At 43.9% G+C, this 20,008-nt stretch overlaps 1 protein-coding gene across 1 annotated transcript in view; it reads left to right on the top strand.

Annotated features, from left to right (window-relative positions):
• The first annotated feature begins 2,066 nt into the window (after positions 1 to 2,066).
• The window catches only part of DCAF6 (DDB1 and CUL4 associated factor 6), a 127,202-nt gene continuing 109,260 nt past the window's right edge, over positions 2,067 to 20,008 (top strand). The window contains exons 1-2 of the mRNA XM_065397437.1: positions 2,067 to 2,100; positions 16,967 to 17,059. The gene's annotated coding sequence lies outside the window, so the exon portion shown is untranslated. The remainder of the gene's footprint in view (positions 2,101 to 16,966; positions 17,060 to 20,008) is intronic.

The following is a 20,008-nucleotide window of genomic DNA, read 5'->3' as shown; positions in this document are numbered from 1 at the left end:
ACTCAAGAGGTCTGGCTTCCGGTCCTCTGCTTAAGCACTAAACACTGTAACACTTTCAATTTAAGACCAAAACACATTGGCCATCATGTTCCTATTTAAAATATGTTGTGCTTCTTAAAGCATATTCAACTTGTTACTCCTGGGGTGAATTCAGCGCCACTGCACAGGCACAGAATTCATGTCCCCTGCAGATTTCTTTGCTTCCACACAGAAAAATGACTTTCTGACAAGGAAGCAAAGGGAAGCCGCAAGAGCGGTCATGTGCCCCTCCCCAGCAGCATGGATGCATTGTTTTGGGCGCCTAGGGCAGCCACTGGAGAGATAAATCACAGCGGGGGGCAGGGAAGGGCCTGAGAACACTCTGGCTGATGCATCCGGACCCCCCACCGAGCCTCACCCCCCTGCACTCAGAACCTGCCACTGAGTCCCCTGTGCCCAGAGCCTTCCACCGAGCCTCACCTCCCCCCTGCACCCAGCTGGGGACTCCCTGGCCAGTGGCTCCTACCCTGCACTGGGCTCAGCTGCTAGTCCTGGCTGGGCTGACAGTGGAGAAGGAGTACACTTCCCCTGCACGGAGCAGCCAGGGCCGGGTCAGAATGACCCCCAGAAATCTCCCCCTGCGTCAGGAAACGCTGCACCTTCCTGCCCCTATCGCTCCTCACCCACAGGGGAGAGGGGGTCACTGTACGGGAAGCTGTTCCCCTATCTGCCCAACCCCCGTTCACCTGGACCCCCCATACCCAGAGCCTCCTGCTGAGCTTCATCCCCCCCCACAACCCAGAACCTCCCACTGAGCTCCCCGCACCTGAACTCCCACCCCACCAAGCCCCCCCCCCCGCACCCGACCCTCCCCACCGAGCTCCCCTCCCCGTGCATCTGGATCCTCGCCGAACCCCTCCCCCGGCATCTGCACCCCACTTCTGCACCAGACCACCCCCCTGCCAAGCCCCACCCCCTGCATCCAGACCCCCATCCCTGTACCCAGACCATCCCCTGCTGAGGCTGCTGCACTCAAACCCCCACCCAGACAGGCCCCAACCCCTGTGTACCTGAACCACTCTGAGCCTCATGCACCTGGATCCCCACCCCACTGAGCCCCACTCTCCCAGCACCCAGACGCCTCGCTCAACCCCCCACACCCAGATCCCCTGAAGCCCTATCCCCCCACATCAGACTCTCCCTGCCAAGCCCAAACCACCTTCACCTGGACCCTCCTGCAAGAGTCCCATTCTTCCTGCACCTGGAACCCCCCAATGAGCCCCTTTGCATCCAGATCTGCCACTGAGCTGCCCGCACCCAGATTGCCCCCACACACAACCCTCTCACCCACACCTGGATCCCACCACACTAAGCCCCTTCACACTTGGATCCTGCTGGGCTGAGCCTGCTTGCCCCACACCTGGTGGGCCTGGTGCGGAGGGACAGTGCCCTGGGGTGTTTCTGGGGCAGGTCCGTCCCTTGTGCTGTGTCAGGGTCTGGTGCAACCTCACCACTGAGTTCCTGTCCTGGGAGAGGGGTAAGGGGGTGCCTGAAGGGTGATCTTCCACCTCTATGCAGCTAGTGGTCTGTGCTCCCCACTACCATGCTGGTTCCTCCACATTTATTTATTGACAAAATTTGCAGAATTTTGTAGAATTTTAAAATATTGTGCCTAGATTTTTTTAATATTTTTGGCACAATTCCCTCAGGAATCCCTAATCTTCAGTTAAAAGTTTTTAGCTATTGTTTGTTACTGTACATAAGTTATTTTCTATTTTACAGCTTTTAATTTCAAAGAGTCTGCTTGTGAAGCTTGCCAAATGTTAATATCACAATTTCTAAACTGGTGCTAAAGGTGGTAGAACAGTAAATAAACGTGAAGCATTGCTTTTTCCATTTGAATATTTGGAACCATACAAATTGTATTAAGATTTATATTACATGCAGGTTCTGTTCTGTTTAGCTTCTTCTGTGCCCAGCACTATGATATCTGATTGCCAAAGTTCTTTAACCTCAGCTTTTAAAATGAGACTATAATTCAGTCTTCTTTCTTCAACAGGAAGAAGAGAATTTATCCAAAGATTAAAACTTGAAGCAACACTGAATGTTCATGATGGCTGTGTAAGTGATTTCTTGTATCTAAGTTTTCAAAGCTTTAAAAATATGGTGTCCCATATCAGAGTGTGTGTGCCTAGACTTAAAAATGCAAACTAAATACATTTTAAAGCTGAACTGAAAATAGTTACTTGCCAAGACCTATATCCGGCCCTCTGGGTTCTATTTCTTCTGAAGCAGCTGACGACAACTCAGTCCCTGAAACTGAGCAATGAGCTGTGTTCGTTTCATTGCTTTAGTTATGAGTGAGGCAGTCACCTATAGCAGGGAAAACTGGACTTGGGTAGGATCAGGAAAGTGAAGGAAGAACTAATCTTAAATAATTTCTAATGTACTTATTTGTAGTTTAACACATATTTTGCTATTTTAGGATTTTATTGTATTGCTTTGATTGAAGCATTTTAGTTTTCTTCTAAGCTTGGAAAAGAGGAAGGGCTATATATTGATTGTAAAAAAGGAGCAATACTGTAACCTAAAATGTTGTGTTTTCAAGGTCAGCCATGTGAAATGGCACAGTCACATGGTATAAATAATAATTATGGGTTTTTCTTTTAAAGTAAATATTGAACTTTTTAAATAAATCTCTACTTTTCCATAGCTAGCTGGTTGCAAAATTCTTCCATGCTGTGCTCTCAGACAGGTAGGCAGCAAATAGACTGTTACTCAAACGCCACAGGACTGTTTGAGCTCTAAGAGTAGTGGATACATTTGACTAAGTTCTATGACCTAGGTGGTAGAGGTTGGTTGTTGTGACAGGGCTTCTTTGCTGGCCTGTCATCTCTCAGCAGAGCAGAAGTTCATGTTTGTTAATGCATTTATTTGTTTTTCTTCTCAGAGAGGATTTTTGAAAGGTGCTGGGATGTTCAAGGGAAAAATGGCTTGTAAAGTCCATTATACGCAAACTACTATGTAAATGAAAATGCTGAATTTGGGCCTTTACACAAATAATAAAAAAAATAAAATTCAAAATTAAGGTTCTCACAGAGATATAACTCAGCCCCCTTGAGCATTGTGATAGGGGCTTAATTCTTGTGCCTATTAAAGTCATAACATTTTCAAGCATGCAGCTGATAACCCTTTAATTTATTCATATTCTAGGATGTGGTTATATCTAATCTAGATTAGTGTTAGCTTAATTTCATAAGTTTAAACAGGTGACATGTTATGGACGGTTAGCTGGCTGTAGGAAAGGATGTTGAGTAGGACTTGCCCTGAGTAAAAGATCTGAACTCTTCACAGGTTGTATAACTTAATGAAGAATGGCCAATGTGACTGGAAAAACTACCAGCTCCGTATCCTCATCGCCACCTAAATGTGAACTCAGAAATCTTATGCTGCTATGAGAATGATCAGCTGCTGTTTGCAGCATGAATGTTTGATGGATGTGTGCCCCTTGCATGCTAATGAATAAGGAAACCAACATGCATGGTCAGACCATTATTTTCAAATGCTAGTAACTTAATTTCAAAAAACATTTCAGATTTAAAACTCTTATTCTGAGCTACATACACATGGTTGAGTTGAAGCTTTTAAACAAAGAGCACTTTCTTATATGTTTAATATCTATTCAGTTACATACTCAAATTACTGAACACATTTTCTTCAGATTTACCAGAATAGTTACTTTTTTGCCTGGGACCTGAAATAAGAATTTTAACTTAGAAGATACATTTTATGAGAGTCATAAAAGACTTAAAAAAAAAGGTATGGAATGGAATTGCCATGTCTCAGGATTGTGATAGTAAGTAATGTGATGTTTGTTACAGTTGTAAGGTAATGAATAATACACATGATGTTGGTAGAAATTTTCCAGTTTGTTTTATATAAATCCACATGATGGATTCATTTCAGTACTAAAGTACAATTTTATTTCACTGAGTCTCTTCAAAGTATGAAAATGTGTTATAAATCATTATATATGGAGTGAGTAGTGATGTTTACCGTTAAGGCTGCATTCGTTTTTTCATTATGAAAGGTCCTTTTTTAGGTGTTTATAACATTATCAAATACTCATCTTTTTGGACTGAAATATTTCAAATCTGGTCTCTTGAAGGTGAAATCTTTTTAAAATGTGAATAAAAATGTTCAGCAATTTTCAGGTACAAGAAAATGGGGTCAGGGTTGGGGGGATACTTTAACCATTACCAAAAAAATAATAATCTAAGAATAGATACAGCTGCCCAGTGGGGAGTGAGAAAAACTTTAAATTTTCCATGGAAATGTTTTTTGGGATAGACATGGGCCTTATGGAGGTCTGGTGAAGATGCATTTTGAATTGGCAATGTTAGGATTTTAAGAATGTACTTTGCTCATGCATTTTTTTTTTTAAGTGAACAGCAAGGTTTTTTTAATGACAATCTGCATGTGTGTGTAATTTTGCGTGGATTCTCCTTATTCTAAAGGTGCCCTTCAGAATCCTGATACTTCATCTGATGATTGGAGGAAGGAAGCAATAAGAGCCCTTGCCTCTTTAGTACACATCTCTTGCAGGATACAGCTTTTTATTGCTCCACATGATGGAATTTTCTTTACATTGTCACTTTTCTTTTTTAAAAACTTAGAAATGCCTTTTAAACAAAAGAATATTGAAGTTGTAGAATCAAATTGCTAAAGGCTTTGATTACAGGAGTATGCTTTTTTTATTTTCTACAGGACTCCTGCCTCACTCAGTGTGTATTTGAACTGTGTGGAGAGAATGTGGTGGGTGTCCTAATGGATCTTTTATTTTTGGCCAAAAATAATTTGAACTTGCATCAGTGTCGCACACAGTACTCTGGGGGCACTCATTAGTCAGTATGGCTGATGCTTAGTGGATGAGGCAGGACTTCATGTTGAAAAGTGAGAATAAGAATAAATATTTAAGAACTGTCTCATTACACATCATGCAGTCTGCATGTTGAATGAAGCATGAGTCGTGGGAAAAACAGTATGTAAACATGTAATTAAAAATTGTGGTATAATAGATAGAATCTTAGAAATAGAGGGCTGGATTAAATATACCTAGACCATCCCTCACAGATGTTTCACAGATGTCTGTCTAACCTGTTCTTAAAAACCTCCAATTATGGGATTTCACCTTTTTCAATGCTTGACTATTCTTATAGTTAGAAAATTTTTCCTAATATCTATCTCAGCGGTTCTCAAACGTCATTGCACCGTGACTCCTTTCTGACAACAACAATTACTATGGGTGGGTGAGAGAGGGTGGGGCGACAGAGCCCGAGTCCTGAGTCCCGAGTCATGCTTCGGCTTCAGCCCCAAGTCCCAGCGAGTCTAACACTGGCCCTAGGGACCCCATTAAAATGGGGTCACAACCACTTCAGAGTCCCAACCCACAGTTTGAGAACCGCTTATTAAATCTCCCCTGCTGAAAACTAAGCTGATTACTTCTTGTCCTACCTTTTGTGGACATAGAAAGCAATTAATCACTCTCCTGTTTGTATTTTAAAACAGTTATCAAATCCCCCCCTCAGTCTTCAATATAATAAACATGCCCAATTCTTTCAACCTTTCCTCTTAGGTCATGTTTTCTAAACACCTTACATTTTTGTTCCAGTTCGTCCACATCCTTCTTAAAGTGTGGTGCCCCCACTGGACACAGTGCTCCATCTAAGGCCTCATTGGTGCTAAGCAGAGCAGAACAATTGCCTCCTGTGTCTTACATACTGTTAACACATCCCACAATGATGTTTGCATTTTTCGCAACAGCATCGCTTTGTTGGCTTAAATTCAGTTTGTGATCCAAAATAACCCCCAGATCCTTTTCTGCAGTACTACTGCCTAGCCAGTTATTCCCCATTTTGTGTTTATGCATTTGATTACATGTACGTATGTGGGAAGAGTGAAAGTTGCAACTCCTTGTGACATTAATTTTTTTTATTTGTAATTTAGTAACTGGTCTCAGTACACAGAGCTTAGACTTTGTTGTCCTCTACTAGGTACAGTGATTTTTTTCACTTCTCTTCTCTCTTACCTTTTTTGCATCAACTTGTTTTAAAGGATCAGCACCTTGCAGAATAGTGAAGTCACTGAATGAATCAGTAAGGAGATGATTAACTCTAAATGGGTGTGTTGAAAAGAGTTCTACCTGCATTAGCTGCCATGATGGGAAAGGAAATGCAGCCTTAGGTGACAATTTGTACACCACCTTGATGTTATATTTTTCTCCCAGTTTTGTTGTTGTGAACATTTTTAAGGAAGGGAGCTGTGCTAAAGGAGTGCTGGTAAAAGATTCATCTCCAAATGGACTCATCAGCTTGAGGAAATACTTCATTTTAAATGAGAGGCAAGAGAGTGACCTGGAGGGATAATTTTTCCTTTCTCTATACACATTTAGCACAATAACTTCTTGTGATAATATAGAGGGATATGTGTTGTGTACTATACTTATTTTTTCCTTTCCAGGTACTGCACCTGATTTACACCATAAATGAGAACTTAAATTAGTGTAGCAAGACCTAGTGACCTAGTCTTAGGATCTAGGGTTTAATTTTACTTCTTGGAAGAGTGATATTCCCTTCTTCTCCCCTTTCCTTCCATTTCTTCTCTTGGGGTACTTAAGTATTCTAAACAGCCTATTGTAGGTGTGTGTGTGTGGGGGTGGTGGTGGTCCAGAAGACAAATAGTGGATAGCTACCTTTGAGTGGGATGTTAGTTTTTTCTGATCGATTCCTTTTGGGAATTAGTTCTACACAGTGGTCTGTGAAGATAAAAGGTAGGACCCTTTCTTAGGGTAATACAGAGATTTGGGCCAGCTGTTGAGAAGGTTTTCCCTCTGGGCACTGATAAATACAGTGTGGTAGTTAATTACAATTGCTGGAAGAAGCAGTAGTCTCTGATTATAATATGGGCCTGTTGCATTAAGGGCCTTTACCTTGCAAATCATCGGTAGCAAAATCAAGAAATGGATTTAGTAGTGAATGAGAAACCAGTGCAAGTTGTGAAGCACCAGCATACATTCTTTCAGGTAATCATAATTAAGTGGCTTCTTCATGAACTTATCTTGGAGCTAGGCAGAAAGCATTATATTTATCTAGCCTGGAGCTGATGTATGGATGAACCAGTGCTGTCACATCATCATCCAAGAGGAATGACTGAAGTCTTCCTGCTGTGTTGATGTGGGCTGCTAGTATTAGGATCATCACTATTGCTTTTTTCATTCTCTCTGCACGTCTGTTCTTCAACAAAGTGTCTTCTTCCCTGTTCTGTCGTGTGTGTGTGTGTGTGTGTGTGTGTGTGTGTAGATAGGAAGATAGATACATGATATTTTTGCTGCTTCCTTTTTTGAATGTTTTTATCTCTTTTTCCTCTTCAGTGCCTTTTTATTCACAATTAGTGGGCTCCTCGGGAGCAGCAGTAGCATCCTTCACGCGGAAGGGGCTGTAGATGGAAAATAATTAGCATGCTGGTCAGTTTTTTTTGCCACCAGCTGGCTCTTGAAGTTGTGCTGTGCTTGACCACTTTGCTTCACTATTGCTATTCATCAGTCAGATTAGTGTAATGTTAAATCGATAGGTAGGCTGAATCAGTGCCTCTCTCATTGTGGATGATTGTACCCATGGCTCATCTGGATCAATGAATCCTTATTTTGTTAAGGAAAATGATAGTATTAATACTCTGTACATGTTCTAAAATGAATGAATTACATTTAGCAAAGGTTGTTTTCCCTATTGAGAGCTGCAAATGGCAAATTTGAAACTTAGAAAAATATTCAAATAGCTGAAATTATTTTTTTCAAACTTTTAACTAAAACTGATGTTGCCTTTTGGGCTCAGACTGGGAATGAGACAATCTAGCCCAAAAGAAGATATTTTTAACAAATTATGTACATATTAAAAGAAGGGTTTAAAATGAAAATGCTTTCTTGGCCTTGATTAGTGTCACTACTAATACAGTACTCTAAAGAATCATCATGGTTTATCACTCAAAAACCTCAGTCAAGACCTGGTGTTGTCACTTACCTTTGAATAGTTCCTCAGGAATACAAGATGTTGACGACGGGGACACTGCATCAGGCAGTGTTCAAGTATTTTCCTAGGCTCTCCTCATTCACATTTGGGGTTGTTCCTTCATTTCCACTTGGTCATATTGTCACCAGACTTTTCTACCCCAGCTCTCACTGATTAGAGTACACCAGTTTTTTTGTTGGCGGTCAGTGCCTGGAGGGAATTGTTCTGAAGGAACTAGGTTCTCCAAGATCATTGGCATTTCTTGCCATTTTGTTACTATGTAGATTTCAACAGTGGTATTTTGGGGTAAGGGATTTTCAGAGGCAAAGCTCTTTCTGGACTTCAGCCTCTTAGGTGGTAGAATGTGTCTATGCAGTGGATGTCTTGGATCATGTACCTGCTTTCGTATCTCCTTCTTATTGAAGGCGTCCTGCCTATCTGGTGGTGGTGCAATCTCAGTGAGGCTCTACAGTGACAATGTGGGAGTCAGTGTCAAAATCCCTGTGATGATCCCAAAGGACAATTGAGTTCGGTAACAGTTTTGTGCATGGCTTGAGCGTGACCATACTGGGGCAAAGTACTCTGCAGTTTAATAACACAGGGTGTCTGGTTGCTCAGAATGTTTTGGCATCAGCTCCCTGTTTTGTGTTAGCCAGTTTGTGGAGAACATGATTCCTGGAGTTTAATTTTTTTTTTAGCATCTTGATATGCTCTTTGAATATCAGTGTTTGGTTTAATGTGACCCCCAGGTATACCCAGATGTTTATAGTGCTCAAGGATTGTACCATCCCACAATATCTGGAGTTTTTGCTTGGCAGGATGGTGCTTCAAGGGGAAGGTGCACGCTTGTGTCTTGCTAGGATTGGCATTCAGGAACCACATATGATAGTATTTTCCAAATATACTCAGGGAACCAGTTAAAATGCTCTCAGTGTCCTCATATCTTTTTTATTGGGTAATGATGCAAAGATCAGCTGCATAAATGAAATGCTTGCACATTGGAATCCAGGTTGATGATTTGTGTAGACCAATGGTTCTCAAACTTTTTTTTTTCCCACGGAGCACTTGAAAATTGCTGAGGGTCTCGGCGGACCACTTAATGATCTTTCCAAATGTTGTTTGTACCGTTAGCTAACTATTGTAAAGCACTTTGGATAAAAGTGCTATATAAAAAAAACCTTAATAATAATTAACGTTTTTTGTTCTACAAATAGAAGCACACAACTCACGTTTTAATATCAGTAGTCTTACCTTTCTAATGCAATGGATGTGCTCTTTCTCCCCCGCCACAGCAGCCCCTGATCTGGGGCTGGGAAGGAAGAGGGTCTCTCCCTCACCACAGCAGCCCCCAAGCTGGGGCTGGGAAGCAGAGGGGTCTCTCCCCCGCCACGGCAGCCATAGAGCTGAGGCTGGGAAGGAGGGCCGTCTCTCCCCGGCAGCCGTAACTCTGGAGCTGAGGAAAGTCACCTCTTTCTCTGGCCGCCGTAGCTTTGCACATCCCAAATTCCCCCTACCCCCTCTTCTCACCCCACTGCCCCCTCCCACCTTCCCTCTATGGCCACCACCTGTGTCTTTTCCAGGGTCCAGGCACCTAATTAGTGGATCCACGCCTGCGCAGCTCCACTAATTAGGTGGATGGCCCTTCATTCTCTCATGTGCGGCTGCCCAGGTTCTCACCTTAGAGGGAACTATCCTTGGACCACCTGAATGGAGCTCGCAGACCACAGTTTGAGAACCTCTGGTGTAGACATTAATCAGCAAAGGTGATAGCACTGAATATTGGGGTAGTTCATTCTGTTGAATATGCCATCGATTTTTCTGACCATCCATCTGAACTAAGAAGTGTTGATTCACTGCTCTACAGCCAAAATGCTTCTGAAATAAATGTAGTCAAACTTTACTAATTCTGGGTCACTGAGAACGAAAATGATGCTTAAAATTGTTGATTGGCTCTAGTTTTCAAGATATGCTATTGGGTCAGTATATACGACCCTTGACTTGGGAATGGCGGAGGATAAGTGAGTTATAAAGGGAAGGGATCTCAATTTAAACCAGAAATGACTAAAATACATCTTTGACTGGATCTATGAATAAATCTATGACTAGGTTTGGACAGTACTTGCTTTTTAGGCAAAACAATGAATGATGCAATCTGAAGCTGGTATTGCGTCATACATGATATGAATTGCATCATGTTATTCCTAGAAGTCATGGAGGATGCAATCATAACAAAGCTTACATCACTCTGCTGAACAAATTGCCCTATATCAGCTCTAGAAATCATACAGTGTCGTGCTCTCTTATTTGTCAGTGTTTGATTTTTGCAAAGGGACACATTTCTGTTTAGCCAAAGTGAGCAGAGATGCCTCGTACTTGTGTGAACAGTGCAGATAACTTCTGCTATGTTTGTGATGAAGTGACTTTTGCATCACAAAAGCGCAGTATAACCACTATGGTTAAGAAAGCCTATCACCTTTATTTTGGCTGCAAAATTGGAGATCAGGACAAGAGGTGAGCCCCACACATATGCTGCAACACTTGTGCAACAAATCTTCACCAGTGGTTGAACAGGAAAAGGAAATCTATGCCTTTTGCAGTGCCAATGATTTGGAGAGAGCCAACCGATCATACCAGCAATTGTTACTTCTGCATGGTGCCTCCAGTTGGGAAAGGTGCGTCAAAGAAGAAAAAGTGGACTGTGCATTATCCAGACATTCCATCAGTTATACGCCCAGTACCCCACGGAGAAGGACTGCCGGTTCCTGATGCACCAGAATCATTCTCACTTGAGTCAGACGAGGAAGAGGAATAGGATGAAACTTCTGGTCCTGAACCATCAATGCCACAGGACCCACATTTTCTCCCATCCTCCTCCTCTGAACCACACCTCATAACACAAGGTGAACTGAATGACCTTGTCAGGGATTTGGAACTACCCAAGAGTAAGGCAGAGCTGTTGGGCTCCAGACTACAGCAGTGGAATCTCCTGGCAGGTGATGTTAGGGTTTCCATGTTCCGTGACCGTCAAAAGGATCTTGTCCCATTCTTCTTCATGGAAGGTGATCTTGTAGCCTGCAACAACATTGATGGTGTGATGGCAGCCCTCTACATCGTTCACGATCCAGATGAGTGGAGACTGTTCATTGATTCATCGAAGACGAGTCTTAAAGCTGTTTTACTGCATAATGGCAATGTTTTGCCATCAATTCCAGTTGGTCATGTAGTCCATATGAAGGAAACCTATGACAACATGAAACAACTTTTGAGGTGCATAAACTATGACCAACATCAGTGGCAGCTTTGTGGCGATTTGAAGGTTGTTGCTCTCTTGCTTGGTCTGCAGACTGGATACACAAAGTACTGCTGTTTTCTCTGCGAATGGGATAGTCGTGCAAGAGATTCCCACTACATCAAGAAAGATTGGCCACTCCGCCAGTCATTGGAGCCTGGGAGGAAAAGTGTTCAGCATCCACCACTTGTTGAATCAAGGAAGATTTTGTTACCACCCTTACACATCAAGCTGGGTCTGATGAAGAACTTTGTCAAGGCCATTGACAAAACACAAGCAGCTTTCAAGTACTTCCGTGGAAAATTTCCAAGGTTAAGTGAAGCTAAGATAAAGGAAGGTGTCTTTGTTGGTCCTCAGATTCGTGAACTTCTTTGAGATGATGCATTTGACCATGCACTGCGTGGCAAGGAAAAGACGGCATGGAAAGCCTTCCAGTTAGTGGCAATAAATTTTCTCGGAAACAACAAGGCAGACAACTACAGGTTGTTGGTAGAAAACCTCCTCAAGGCATACAAAAGCCTTGGTTGCAACATGTCACTAAAGATACATTTTTTGCACTCTCATCTAGATTTTTTTCCACCGAACTGCGGAGCAGTGAGCGACGAGCACGGCGAGCGATTTCACCAGGACATTGCAACAATGGAGAAACGCTATCAGGGCAAATGGAGCCCATCAATGCTTGCAGACTATTGCTGGACAGTGACAAGAGATGCTCCATTTAATGAATACAAGAGACAAGCCGAGAAGCGCCGAGTAGACACTGAATAGGACTAAACTATGAACATAATAGTTTTTTGCCTTTTGTTTCATAATAAATTTTATTTATATAACACTTTTGCTGATTTTGAAAGTGTTACATAAACAGGACAGGTGAAATATTATCATGTAAAGCAACCATAAACACATGAAAAGACCTAGGTTTACAATTTATGATTAAAACTCTACTATCTACACAATATACATAGACATAAAATGTAAAAACTTAAATATCTTAGAAACAGTAGCCAATCAGTTGTTTTAATTGTCATATTTGAATTCAGCACATCAAAATACATAATAAATAGCGCATTTTATCTCTGAAGCAGACGACTTCTCAAAAATTGTAGACCAGTGTTATGAAGCAGAGACTCCTGGACCATCTTAATATTTCACAAAATTTTTGCCAATTTCAGAAGTAGTGCATGGTGTGATGCAGGTGTTATAAACAGCTAATAGTTCTTCCTCGAGTGCTGTCCCTGTGGGTGCTCCACTTTAGGTGTTTGTGTGCCCTGTGCTCATAGTTGGAGACTTTTAGTAGCAGCGCCGGTTGGGTCGCACATGCGTGGTCCTTGCCTCGTGCTGCTGCAGGCAGTTAACCGACGCTGTGCGACCAACCTCTACTCAGTTCCTTCTCTACCGCCCTTGGCTACGAGTCCGAGCAATCAGCAGCGCCTCGCTACTTTGTAGTTAATTAGTTACAGTCAATTACTTAGTTTCCTTATTAGCAGCTACTTAGCTTGTTTCCCTTTCCTTTTCTCCTTGGTTTAAAACAAAAAACAAACAAACCCTCAGCGCCAGGAACTTCAAAAAAACAGCCGTTTTGAGGGCGAAAGCTTCCCCACCCTCCCAACGGGAATGCCCAGTTTCCCGGGCTCTCAGCGCCTTGCCTCCAGGCTCGGAGTGCCAGTGCCTGTCCCCGACAGCCACACCTCGGTGTGTTTGCTGCCTGTGTGTTAGTGCCTCTGACGCAGGCACTGACAAAGTGTTGCATTGCCTCAGGCTCGCAAAAAGGCAGGGAGTGGAGAGGTCTCTCGGACCTGCATTGGGGTATGAGGCTTGGGACCCCCACCCCCCTCACTTCGCCAGCTGCAGCTTCGGACAGGAGTGCTTTCTCCAACCCCACATTGGGTCCCCACCACAGGAATAAAAAACAAACAAAAAAACCCACCCCACAGCCGTCCTGTGGATAATAATAGCATCAGCTGTGCTGTCAGCGCCGGGAGCTCCGGTGGCTGAGAGCTCCAGCACCGCTGCAGACAGAGACTTTGGAGCCTTGTGCCTCCATGCCACAATCCACAGCCGTGCCGCAGGCAGGCATCCAGTGCTGGCACCAGCTGTGCTGTCAGCGCCGGAGCCGAAGTAGTGGAAAATCCTGGCACTGCCAGAGCCAGAGATTCTACAGGAGCAGGTCCAACACAGGCACTATGGGGAAATCAAAACCCCGTGCCTCTGCACTGCGTTTTATATTCGTTCTGTGAGCGGGCATCCAATACTGGCACCGGCTGTGCTGTCAGCGCCGGCAGCCGAAGTAGTAGAAAATCCTGGCACCGCTAGAGCCAGAGACTCTACAAGAGCTGGCTCCGACACAGGCACTAAGGGGAAACCAAAGCCTTGTGCCTCCGCACCACAATCTACAAACGGCGCTGCGGCGCCGCTACAAAAGGTGGCTTCTTCAAAGGCGTACCCAACACACACACACAGGCGCAGCCAGCACTGCTACTAAAAGTCTCCGACTACGAGTGCAGGGGCGCACAAACACCTAAAGTGGAGCACCCACAGGAATACATGTCTCGAAGAACCTTAGTTACTGCACAAGGTGAGTAACCTTCTCATCAACAAACACAGCCCCTGTCATTTTACAAGTTTTGAAGCCATCTTCAATGTATTGAGTTAAGTTAGGGTTACCATTCGTCTGGATTCCCCCGGACATGTCCGGCTTTTTGAGCTAAAAATAGCGTCCGGGGGGAATTTGTAAATGTCCGGACTCCCCCCCCGCAGAGCGCGCGCGGCTAACAGGGCAGCCGATTGGATGGTGCCACTTACATGGGGCTCCGACAGCCAGAGAGAGCCCCTCCTCCGCTTCCCCTGCAGCAGAGATCACTCCCTCCCTCCCTGCATTCACAGATCGCCTCCGGCAGTCTGGAGCTCCTCCCCCGCTCCTCCTCCACTGCTGCCCAGCGTGCCGGGACGAACGGCTCAGGCCGTTCCTGAGCAAGTTCACAGAGACGTTAGGCGAAGGCCAACAACAAGGGGGCCAGGGGGTCGGAGAAGGGGCAGGGAGGTTTTGGAGGGGGCAGTCAAGAGACGGGAGGGGTCGGGAGTTTGGGGGGGGCTTTCTGGGAGGTGTGTGGATAAGGTTTTGGGCAGTCAGGGTACAGGTAGGGGGTAGGGTCCTGGGGGGCAGTTAGGGTGGGGGGGGTCTTAGGAGGGGGCTGTTAGGGGACAAGGAACAGGGAGGCTTAGGTAGGGGGTGGGGTTCTGGAGGGCAGTTAGGAGCAGGGGTCCCAGGAGGGGGCAGTCAGGGGACAAGGAGCGGGGGGGGGGGTTGGGAGTTCTGGGGGTGGGGCTGTCGGGGCAGGAGTGGGGAGAGGGATCGGAGCAGTCAGGGGACAGGGAGCAGAGAGGTTTAGATGGGTCGGGAGTTCTGTGGGGGGCTGTCAGGGGGTGTGGGTGTGGATAAGGGTTGGGGCAGTCAGGGTACAGGTAGGGGGTAGGGGCCCTAAGGGGCCAGTTAGGATGGGGGGAGGGTCTCAGGAGGGGGCAGTCAGGGGACAAGAGGCAGGGAGGCTTAGGTAGGGGGTGGAGTCCTGGGGGGCAGTTAGTGGCAGGGGTCCCAGGAGGGGGCAGTCAGGGGACAAGGAGGGGGGGAGGGTTGGGGGTTCTGAGGGGGGTGGGAGGGGCAGGGGCGGGGCTAGGGCAGGACAGGGGCGGGGCTAGGGCGGGGCTCCTCCCGTCCTCTTTTTTGCTTGCTGAAATATGGTAACCCTAGTTAAGTTTGCAACTTGGCCACAGTATGAACATCCTGAGCAGAAACTGGCTTGGTCATCAGTCAGCTGCCCTTCCACTATTGGTGCTATTCTATCCATTATCACCCACTCATATAGTTTGTAGGTTGAGCAGAGTAAGAATATTGGCCAATAACTTCTTTGAACAGTTATGATATTTGTGATTTGAGTAGTGCAACCATTTTGGCCTGTCTCTGCAGCCTGAGTATCTGCATTGTCTCCATGCAGGAATGAAAGAAATCAAGCAGCCATTTCACTTCAGGATGATATCACAATAGTAATAGTTCACTAGGTATGCCATTGAGTCCAACTGCCTTTCCACATATCAGGGTTTTCATGGCTATTGTCAACTCCTCTATGTTGAGCTGCACATTATGGACCTCACCGTCTCAGAGGAGTGAGTGAAGTTCCTGTTTAACTGAACTCTAAGACATATTACTGTGAGAGTCCAAACTTTTGATTTTTCTGTATTTGAGTTTATTTACATCTTCATTTGTAATACTGTAATGTTGGGGTTTTTTTAAGGAAAAACTTACAAGGAAATAAAATGCAAAGTGCTTCCAACCTGATTTCTTTCCCTACTGGAAGAGCATCATCACAGTCTTCTCATAGGAGAGATCTGGGAAGGTTTCTGCAGTACTATATGGGCTTTTCACCAGGTTTATGAGAAGGTGTGGCAGCTGTGAGTGTGTACATGTTAGCCAGATTCTGAATACTTAGTGCTTTGAAGGTGCAATAATGAGAACATTGTGACCCCAAATTCAGAGCACTCTGTAGAATGCAATACATTCTAGGGAGTAAAACACCCAAATATGTCAAATTATAGGTACCAGAAACTCTATTGAAAGGATTACTTTATCTGAGGGGACCCTTGTGATGCCACAAGGGACCAAAGAAGGCAATTCAGAGTCTAGAAAGGTGGGTGCAGGGAGGGGTCCAAAACCCAGAATGCTCTGTATTAGCCAAATAACTATTTTTATGAAAGACTACCGAGTTTAGTCAACTGCTAAATTTTAAGTATCAATTTCCCAGTTAGCTGAGCATTTTAAAAGTACACATGTTAGCTCACAATAAACAGCAAATTAAACTCTGTTGCCTCTGGTATGCGCTTATAGGGAGATGCAGGAGCATGGTGTATATATGAAGAATGTTACAGAATACATTAGACCGAGTACTGAGAGATGCCAGCGTGTTTCAAGCAGGTGGACTCTCATCAAACAATTTGTTAAAAATCACGGCTTTTTTTATGCAAACAACTCAGATTTAATGACTTAAGAGATCTTGTTGGAATCAACTGTTAGAGCATACTTTTCAATGTCTATAGAAATATTGACCTTTTGATATAGTGTGTGTGTGTGTGTGTAAACTTTTTTACATTCATTTTAAGTTTTGATATGAATAAGAATATAGGTAAAAGATTGATGTGTTACTGAGAAAAAATTAGTTAACATACCAGGCTGAAGAAATTAAAGGCCTGATTTTTGTTTTTTTTCAGTGGAGATATGGTTTGGTCTAGCATTCACTCTCTGTGCAAGTTTGAACCTGAACACACTGTACACTTTTCTTTCACTATCAAATACATATCAATTCAGATTCTCAACACCTACATGCACATTTAATAGAATTTTTGTTTGCAAACCCCATCACCTGCATGTGCAGGTGGCTAGCCAGGGGAAAGCATGTATGTGCAAGGTGAGGCCAAGTAGTGAAAATCAGGTCTCTGAACATATTTCAGCACCCCTATGTATTTTGAAGTTGTTTAAGTAACTTTGATTTCATTTGCATATCTAGATATTTCTTGGCTATTTTATTTTCAATATTAAATATTTTTCCTAAACCAATTAAAATTTTTGTTTAAATATTTCAAACAGGTGAATACAATTTGCTGGAATGATACAGGAGAATATATTTTGTCAGGTTCAGATGACACCAACCTGGTAATTAGCAATCCCTACAGCAGAAAGGTAAGTTTACTTTCTGGATAGTCAGTATTTTACAGTATTTCCCCAAAATCTGTCTGCCCTTGTTTTAAAGATCTCTACTCCAATTATAGAAGGGAAGCATTGCATAGCTATGGACCACACTGACAGCTTGTTAAGAGCCAGAGGGTTGCACTTATAGTAGTTTACGTAAAATGGAGTAGATTGCAGCTACAATCATGGAAGCATGGCCCACGGAGACTGCCCTGTTTCAGCATGGTTTACCATACCTATCTCAGCACTAATTTTTGTTACATAATTAACACATACAAATTATAAATATGCGAAATGCATAATACTTAATGTACAATGCAGTATGGACTGCTTATACATGAGATGGTACAAATGCAAATCCCCATATATCATCTCTTCTGCTTTCATCCACTCCCTTCTCTAAAACTGGAGGCAAGGGAAAAGCTTTTCATTGTACTCTAAAAGTTTGAGAAATCTGGACTGCATTGGTTCAAGCTGGGAATAAAGTTCAACTTCCTGAACCAGCCTTCTCTGTTTTTTTACGCTAAGGGCTTGTCAACGCTGGCAGTAAACAGCGCTGCAACTTTCTCGCTCAGGGGTGTGAAAAAAAACCCAGAGTGCAGCAAGTTGCAGCGCTGTAAAGCGCCAGTGTAAACAGTGCCCCAGCGCTGGGAGCTACGCCCCTCGTTGAGGTGGGTTTTTTTTTTTTTAGAGCGCTGGGAGAGCTCTCTCAGTGCCGTGCCATGACCACACAAGGCACGTTAAAGCGCTGCTGCGGCAGCGCTTTAGCATAGCCAGTGTAGACTAGCCCTTAGATATTGTTGGCATTAATGACTCTGCTGATCACAACTGTGGCAGTATCCTAGGTAAGAAGTGCTGTTAAGTAGGCAGTTCCCAAACTATTTTGGACTTTATAAGTAACAAACAGTTTAAACTTGTGTCTCAGCATAGATCAGGGATCAGCAATGTGAAATGTAGAATTTTTGGATTACCCATCAACTCCTGTGGAAAAGGTCTGAAGTATTTCAGGCCTTAATTTTGCCTAGGAGGCCAAATGGTGCTCTGAAGCAAGCATTTTGCTGCTGTTTTTTTTTTTTTTTTTTTTTAAAGGTGGGGGGGGAGGGAAGGGGCATTGTGGTGGCTGGTTATGAAATAGAGCTAAGCCCCACATATTAAATCTTTTCTCCTTTTTCTCTGCTTGTGCACAAACAGCTTTTGTGACAGGTGCCTCTAATTTTCCCATTCTGTCAGCACAATAAAGAAAGCAGCAAGGGATATATGGGGAAGGGAAGGGAGGGGCTGGAAATACTAAACCTTGACACTGTTACCATAGAATGCAGTCAGAGACCGGGAGGGAATGGCATCGTTCAATCCCTTATGGTACTGCTGTACATGAAGTGTAGCTGGGGATGAGAGGGACTGGGACAGATGGGGCTGATGATGAAGCTGAGAGCTTCCTTCCTTCAGTGAAACTATAGAACAGTGCTGAGAGCTGCACATACTTATTCTGCTTTTTCAGCCCTCTTGGGGCAGAATCAGGAGTTCCCCAGAGTTTGAGTGCAGGCACAGCCCCATTGCAGAGTTTCACGTCAATTTCAGAAGCAGCACCAGGGTCTCAACTGGAGAAATCTGAGGTAGAGGGAGGGAGGGGCTGATCAGCTTTTGATTGCAAAGAAGGCACTTTGGTAGGGCCTGTGACCAAGGAAGAAAGAGGAGTAGGGCTGGTTGTGACCTGGTGAAGGGTATAGTATATGACTCAGTAAGGGATGGGGAGGTGGGAGGAGAACAAAGGGAGGCTGCATTCCCTTTTTGGGGAAGGAATAGGGGAGCAGTGGTGGGCGTTATCATAAGATTAGGTTGGAAGAGACCTCAGGAGGTCATCTAGTCCAACCCCCTGCTCAAAGCAGGACCAGCCCCAACTAAATCATCCCAGCCAGGGCTTTGTCAAGCCGGGCCCAATCCTCCAAGTCGTCTAGGTCACTCTGGACCTTATCCCTACCCTCCAGTATATCTACCTCTCCGCCCAGTTTAGTGTCATCTGCAGACTTGCTGAGGGTGCATCCATCCCATCCTCCAGATTATTAATGAAGATGTTGAACAAAACTGGTCCCAGGACCAACCCTTGGGGCACTCCGCTTGATACCGGCTGCCACCTAGACATCGAGCCGTTGATCACTACCCGTTAAGCCCCTCGATCTAGTCCGCTTTCTATTCATGTTATAGTCCAGGGGTAGGGAACCTATGGCACGCGTGCCAAAGGCGGCACGCAAGCTGATTTTCAGTGGCACTCATACTGGCCACCAGTCCGGGGAGCTCTGCATTTTAATTTAATTTTAAATGAAGTTTCTTAAACATTTTAAAAACCTTATTTACTTTACATATAACAATAGTTTAGTTATATATTATAGACTTATAGAAAGAGACCTTCTAAAAACGTTAAAATGTATTACTGGCACATGAAACCTTAAATTAGAGTGAATAAATGAAGACTCGGCACACCACTTCTGAAAGGTTGCCGACCCCTGTTATAGTCCATTCATCCAATCCATACTTTTTTAACTTGCTGGCAAGAATACTGTGGGAGACCGTATCAAAAGATTTGCTAAAGTCCAGATATATCACAGTGTATGATATGATATAGCATATATATCATAACTAACAGAGAAGTTATTAGGGAATGGAGAAAAGCCTCATATTATTTAGTTTGTTGATTTTTTATTTGAGAGCTCAGATATGATTTGGTGTGAAGTCAAAAATATTTCTTCCATGGAATGTGACGGGGAGGTATCTATCAGAACCACCACTTATTTTGGGCATTAGCTGCGACTGAGCTAAAGCATCTTAATATAATGGAAGGCACCCATTGAGTTCTCTTAGTTTGGCAGCAGAGCTCTGTGGATTTGGTGCTGAACTCTTCGCTCATTTTAAACAAAATTGAGCTCTGAGGTTTTTTTTTTTTTT

Source organism: Emys orbicularis, chromosome 1 (genome assembly GCF_028017835.1).
Source record: "Emys orbicularis isolate rEmyOrb1 chromosome 1, rEmyOrb1.hap1, whole genome shotgun sequence".
NCBI classification, from domain to species: domain Eukaryota; kingdom Metazoa; phylum Chordata; order Testudines; family Emydidae; genus Emys; species Emys orbicularis.
This window is presented reverse-complemented; position numbering and strand designations above follow the sequence as displayed.